The following is a 7,708-nucleotide window of genomic DNA, read 5'->3' as shown; positions in this document are numbered from 1 at the left end:
GGGAAAGCACTACGCATTTTGTATTCTTCATTGATTTTACCATACTTAGAGTATGGCGTTGAAAACTGGGGAAATACATACACAAGCTCACTTCAACCATTGTATATATTACAAAAAAGAGCGATAAGAATTGTGCATAAGATGGGGTATAGGGATCACACCAATGGAGCTTTCATACAGTCTAAATTGTTAAAATTTTTTGATTTAGTGGGATATAAGACTGCTGTGTTTATGTATAAAGCCAGGAACAATTTATTACCTGGTGGAATTCAAAAACTATTTAATCAAAGGGAAGGGGGATATAATTTAAGGGGTCAGTTAAATTTAAAAATTCATGCTATACGTACGACCAAAAAAAGATTCTGTATTTCCATAAGTGGGGTAAAACTATAGAATAATTTAAGTGTAGACATAAAAAATAGTAATAGAATTGATAAGTTTAAACGTAAATATAAAGGTATGTGTCAATCAAGATATATGCAAGAACAGGCTTAATGATTAACTACATGGACTATTGTGGGTGTGGTGTATATGTTGTAACCATTCTTTAGTACATCAATTGTGTGATGTAAGAATGTTAACACTGTTATAATCTTTTTTTAGTATAATATGTGTGTGTGTAGAAGTGAATCATTTATTGCTTGCAAACCAATGATGGTAAGATGATGTCATGGGGAAGGACTAGATAAGTCTGACTTCTTCCTACTCCATTCAAGCCTGTACTAGGTATAAGCAAATTGATATTGGATTGTGTGTAAAAATGTGTGTTGTTATATCAACTGTTTTATATGCTTGAAAGAATAAATCAAATCAAACTTCAGTAACCAGTACTAACCACACTCAAGGCTGCAAGTAGATCTGCAGGTGTGGATGCCATGTGTAATATAATTTAACTACCAATTGCAAATGAACACAGGTTGTGTTCCTGTGAAAAGTTCTACAACAAAAAGACCACCAGACCAATTAAACCAGAACTGGCAACATGAGGACTATTCTCGTGAGGGACGGACTGTGGATGCACAAACTGAAAACCACCAGGACATTTGTTTTAGTCTGTCAAGATTAATTATTTGACCAATTTGAGTTTGTTTCTTGTAACAGACAGAACCTTTGAGAAAATACCTCAAGGAGCTATGTTAAAATGTAACCTGTGTTGAGTTGACTAGCTTCAAAAGCATTTGCTGCTTCTCCTGGTTTTCTATATCACTTAACTAAATTGAGACACAGCCTTGGATTTTTTCTATTTCAACCCAGCATGCACTTGGATGTTTGGGTACACACTTCTCTCCACTGGCATAAAATACCCACACAAACCTCGGCTGCACAGTCTCTCCAATGATCCACCTGAGGCAGCTGACAAAAGGCTCCCGCTTTCAGGAGCCTGACACAGTGATGATGGAGCAGGCCTTAACTGGTGAGGCAGCTTCAAGCCCTTATCACAGAAACAGACTGGGGTGCAGGCTACAGCTGCCCTGTCACTTATCCTGCAGCCCCGTTTTCCTAATGTGGAACGAGGCATGGATCAGGATCAGAGGCTTGGCTCCTCAGTGCTGCCTTCACTGCTCCACATACCATGATTGCTAAGGAAAGCCGTTTCACCACCTTCGGGCTTTGTTTGCTTCTTCGATATCTAATGTAAAGTAGAACTGGGCAGTATAATCTTAAATCTATATCAAATTTACCATAAGAAAAAGAAAAATCTAGCAATGTTTTGTACATTTTATTTTACAGGTCTGTTGTTTCCTAAAACTTTTCCTGGAAATAATTGTTTGCTACTACTGAAAAAAATAAGTTCACTGAAAGTAAAGTTTAAGTTAAAGAAAACATTTGTTTGTTACTGGAAACCTGGTGGCTTGTATGCCAGCTTGTGGACGAATGTTCTGCATGTTCTGTGGCCCTGCTGTGCACTGATGAAAACACTAATTTACACTGGCATCTAGCTGGAATTAGTTAATTGCATACCAATTGAAGACCCTTTCCCTTTAATTAATACCAAATTACCTTTACATTTTTATTTTAAATATTTATGCATGTAATGTTGAGATCTGCAGATACCCTGTTATGCACACTAGGTTCACGCAAGTCTTTTATTGGTCTTTACTGGTTAAGTCCAATAGATGTGACCCATTAAGAATTCTATTTTGCATGCATTTAATATAGATGTGCACTATCATGACATATAGGTAAAATACAGTTAACAGCATTAACAGTCAAATCACCCAGCATGGGGGTGGACAACTGCTCAGTAGCTAGTGATGTTAAATAACTACATTTAGAACATGCGTTAGTGTAGAACTGAAGCCTCAGACACAACGACCAGCTTGCATGTGCGTCTGACAACACACACCTACAGCAGCTTGCAGGAAAACCGATATCTGTGACCGAGGGACTTAAGGTATCGAGTGCAAAGATAGATTACGGTGAACACATGATCCTAAGAAGTAATGCAGTACTTCAAACACATAGTCGATAGCTTGATGTGCTGCTGCCAGCCAGGTTCATAATTAATGACAGCGGAGCTGTGGCGTCAACTGGTGAGCTGCTGGCGTATCATCCATCCATTATGCAGATGGATGTGAATGCAGGGGAACGACCACCCACAGATTATTTCAGATTTACACTGCTAGTGGACAGATTAGGATGCAGTAAATGCCAACAGGATTTCAACACTATACCATCATAATCTTTTCATATTTTGTGAATGTGACACAAGGGAACGCCCTCCTGAAACCACACACACTGCTCCTTCCAGTGCAGTTGTGATGGTGTTTGAAGCGTGTGACAAACTTCCCTCTTGAGAGAAGAGTGACTGTAGCCAGTTTCTGTTAATGGAAGACCACTCTATCCGGGCCAGGAGGACGGGGCTGTTGCTACTGATGATGCAGAGGACACAACCAGTTTTGGCCGTCTGGTGGGTACGACACTAGGAGAGGAGTTTAAAACAAAGGCTGCTGGCTTCCTGTGGAGTGAAGGTATAGCTTCAGAGGAGCAATACCTTCATGCCAGAGCAACTGATGTGATCCAAATCTGAGCATAAATATCTATTTGCTTGACAAGCTACCAACGATGACCAAAAGTGTTGTCTGTTAACATCCTATCGATACACTGATTTAATTTTCAGCTAGTTCTTTGGGTACCACAAAAAACTAATGGCTTTGACCTGCAGAGTCAATATACAGGGAGACTAAAAGGCCAGGCACACAACTTGATAAAGAGCCTTATTAAATACCAGATAAACTGGGCCATTTACTGTCTTTGATCTGTCTGCATTCACACTCGAACAAACTGCTTCGTGGTTCACTTCAAAGCACCCAGGGACTGTCCGGCAGCCGCCTTCATCATGCACCCAGCCAGCGCTGTGATGCACTGTGATGCCTGTGTGGAGGATATGGTCACAATAAGCTCCAGCTCCCGCCCAACTAATCAGAGGAAATGTGCTGTCTGATAGTTCAATTCAGATGTCAGCAAAAGAAAAGCAACAAAACCTGCCTCAGGTTCAGCAATAACGAGGTCAAACATCTTCAATAAAAGCACCTTGTATATGGGAAGGATTTATGATTACTACAGCATCCACAGAATTATGTACTGTAAAAAAAAATATTTTTGGACTTTTTCTCATTTGCAGAATTTTCCTGTATTTCTAAGATACCTGGAGATGTTTAAAAAAACAATTATATTTTAGGTCAAAATCAAAAATTTTGTTTACCACAAAATTTCCTTTTATAAAAGCCTTATAAAAATACAGTTCCAATTTCATCATAATTTTACAAACATTTACTGTTTAACAGATTAATAGGTTTTGTGGTTTAAAAAAAAAGTAAAAAGTAATATTCTATTAAAATACAGTCTAACAGTCTAGCGGGCTTCCCAGCATGCATTGTTTAAGAGTTAAAACTCTTCAGACTTTTAAAGTTTGAAAAGCCCGTTCATGATGGAAACTGTGTCGGTAATTCATATGAAGTCGTGGTTGTTATTTTTCATAATGCTAAACATGATACCTCACGCAACACCCAAAAGACTCAATGGTACGTAAACAACCTCTGTTCCTTTTCCTTAAGCAAATACAAGTAAGAACCAGTCTGGTCCTGACCACAGTTTTAAGATAAAACTAAATCTTGAAACAGTAAATATCTGCATGTTAGCAGAATGTCTCAACAGCCCACACACACACACCCTACTGTGGACCACACATCCAGGACCGTATGGTTTGCTCAAGTCCCAGACTATGTGCAAAGTCCTGTTTTGGAGAATAATAAATAAATAAATAAAGATCTGGTGACGCCTTGGCTCCTCACTCGGGGTAGACCACGACTCAGTCATTACACAGGCGTCAACACAAATTACAGGCCTCGGGCCCCACTGTGGATTTACCTGTGTAGCAAGTCGTGAATTCTTAGAGCAGTTTCGTTTCATTGGAAGCGGTGCACCATCAACAGTGTCTCTGGAGACACCCTCAAGAATACACACCTTTGTAGCTGTGTATGAAAGGAATGTTCCAACAACTTCCTCATCACAAAAGTCACTTTTGAATGACGCAATGGAACAAAGACGGCACAAAACAATCAAGAGCCACCTGAACTTTCACCGTGTTCAAAATGTAGCGAAGCGGAAGCTTCAAGTACCATTTATGCCATTTCACTGTGATGGCATTAAGTAAAAATGTCAGGTAAAGTGGACGTGACAGAGTGAAACAACTTAGGCATATACCAAAAACATTACAAATGACAAATGCATTTCTTTAGGGCTGGTCAATCAATCCACCACTGGATACTTTCATCACCAATTATCTCAAACTAATGACAGTTCCTCACTGCCTGTGACCCGGCGCAGGTGGTGGGTGACAGGAGGATGTCAGCCAAGCTAGCGGCCCTGTTGGAGAAGGACTCCCACGCCACGCATGAGGCTGACGGCACTGGGCAGCTCCGTCAGTGACAGACTCCTTCACCCCAAGTGCATGATGGCGCGTTATCGCAGGCCTTTCCTCCCTGCTGCTGTCAGGCTACCAAGGATGCAATATTGTTTTACTTTTTATTACTATATTTATAGCTAATATTGATAATACCTTGTCTTTTAATTTTCTAATCTTAACACCGAGCGCCTTGCTTCTATCCCTTTGCTGCTGTAGCTTTGTGAATTTCCCCACTGTGGGACTAATAAAGGTTCATCTTATCATCTGCATCTCATTAGAAAATGCTAGCACACTAAACACATCTGCTAAACATCAACATGTGATGACTTTAGCACTTTCCTTAAAGCACCGCTGTACCACTGAGCCCACTAATCACTATTCCCAATACACTTCTGACTGCTTTTCTATAGAAAAATGTTGATCTATGACCTTAAAGTCAGAGACTTTCAACCCAAAGATGTTGAGTTGATCTTTGAGGACACATGATTAGCATTTAGCTTCATTTCTTTGATGCAAAAAGAAAACCAGCAGGCTTCTGTGCAATTTATGCGTTAGAGAACTCTCATGATGAGACAAATTAAGTTGAGGAATTTACACAGTACTTGTTAACATGTCCAAACAGTGATGGTGCAAGTATCATCCACTGAATGTCATATCTTAGTCAGCTAGACTGAATGATGCACACACATGCTGACTGATAATACAGATTTATATCCTTGCAGTGGCTGAAGAGGTAGAACACTGCAATCCCCTCGTCAGACTACATCTTTGTCACAGCAGTCACAGAAGAAGAAACAGCTTCCATGCTGCTCTCCCATCATGCCTCTGCATTTACTGGCCCATACTACTATGCTGGGAAAACACACAGTGGAGAACTGGGAGGAGCAGAAATACATCTGAGCACTTAAAGATTTATGGAGCGCTGCAACAGGAGACGGAAGGAAGCACACGTGTGAAGCTGAGGTATAAAAAGGGGCTGCAGAGAAAAGAGGATAATGAAAGAAGTGGGGTTTGCAGATGCAGTAAAAGAGGCCAGGACGGAGAGGCTGCAAGCGTGTAAACAAGGCAGTGACTTTCTAAATTTGCCTTACTCAGTATACTGACGAAACAACTTTCAACATCTCAGGAAACACTTGAACATGACAACAGCAGCATCACGTGATGTCACCTGCCATGCAGAGACGCCAGGTTGGGATAAAATGCTTTGTGGCAGCACCTGATCATACTCAGTGCAGCTATAAATACAAATGAGCACACATTCACCAGCATGTGTGCACACTTTACACTTATCAGAGAACACAATATAGGTCATGGCGTGAAGATAATTAGTGCTCTTTGTGAGCCCAATTTGGAAGCGGCTGAAGATGCTATTCTCATTTTTTATGATCACACATCAACACACCTAATTGGCAAATACTGCTAGGTTTGCATGACATGATCTACTGTTATTAGGGCTTGTTTAACCAAAAAAGGAAGAACAGCTGTTCCCCTAATCAGGTGTCGAGCATCCAGGTCGTCGAAACCTTCTGAATGGGAACAGTTTCCCTCATTATGAAGACAGTCAATTTGTTATAGTGAATAAAGCATCTAATGTCTCACACACACACACACACACACACTATAGGTTTACTGTGACAGTCATCTCACATCTAAACCAAACTTTGCCTTCACACATCACAAAAGGGCCATCAAATACACATATGCTACAAAACAGCCACTGTGGTGTATGACAGCGTTTCCACCTGGGGAATAATGTGTTAATTAGGTTCAAACTGTGATGACTTGAGTGTTGATACTGAATTTCAGTGCTGTCTAAATGAACATGTAGTGCAACCAGTGATATATAAAGGGATGTGTGTAGTTTTTTTTATTTTACACAAAGTGAAACAAAGCTAAACCGTGTGAAAACAGGGGAATCCTGTGGAAATGTCTGTCTTGTGTCGGCGCCATGGTTCAGAATGTTTAGTTAACAGGCCCAGTTATAGCGTGTAAGCTTGAGCTGTGGGTTCTCTCACCGCTGTATAGACTCCCAATTGTTTTCTTAATGAAACATTCAAAGTATTCAATACTGAAAACTGTTGTTAGAAGTTGCACATGCTCTGTAAAGCTGAATGGACATGATACTCTTGTATGGGCTGCAACTAAAGCTTTCATTATCAGGTTACCTGTCGTTTCTCCTGATTGACTGATCAATTGTTTGGGTTATAAAACAGGAAAAAGACAAAAAAAAAACACCCACAGCACAGGGTGATGTCAAATGTCTGTTCTAACCCCAAAATCACCATTCATTTTACCATCACGCAGGACCAAGAAAGGCAGCAAACGCTCACATATGAGAAGCTAGAACCCTCAAATCTTTGGCATGTTTTCATGAAAAACGAAAGAAAAAGCAGTTGCCAGATAATTTTTGACCTAGTAATTAATTGTCTGAACTCTGCAAAGTAGTGACAAGAAAAAGTATGTGAACCTTTTGGAATTTTATGGTTGTCTGCATTAATGTGTCATAAAATGTGATTTGATCTTCATCTAAGTCGAGTATTGACAAATATAACATGCCTAAAATAATAAAAAAAATTCTGATCTTTCATGTCTTTATTGAAGACACTCATTCAACATTCAAAATGGTAGTGGAAAAAGTAAGTGAACCCTTGGAATTAATAACTGGTTGACCCTCCTTGGCAGCAATAACCTCAACCAGGTGCTTCCTGTAGCTGTAGATCAGACCTGCACATCATTCAGGAGGAATTTTAGCCCATTCTTCCTGGCAGAACTGCTTTAGCTCTGTCATATTCTTTGGAC

The 7,708-nt window shown here is 40.0% G+C and overlaps 1 protein-coding gene across 1 annotated transcript in view; it reads right to left on the bottom strand.

The window, feature by feature from the left end:
- The window catches only part of LOC109969697 (fatty acyl-CoA reductase 1-like), a 47,356-nt gene that overhangs the window by 36,395 nt on the left and 3,253 nt on the right, over positions 1 to 7,708 (bottom strand). The window lies entirely within an intron of this gene.

The sequence above is a fragment of the Monopterus albus genome, unplaced genomic scaffold, assembly GCF_001952655.1.
Source record: "Monopterus albus unplaced genomic scaffold, M_albus_1.0 scaffold178.1, whole genome shotgun sequence".
Taxonomy (NCBI): Eukaryota; Metazoa; Chordata; class Actinopteri; order Synbranchiformes; family Synbranchidae; genus Monopterus; species Monopterus albus.
The sequence above is the reverse complement of the archived record's forward strand: the minus strand, read 5'-3'. Positions and strand labels throughout refer to the sequence as shown.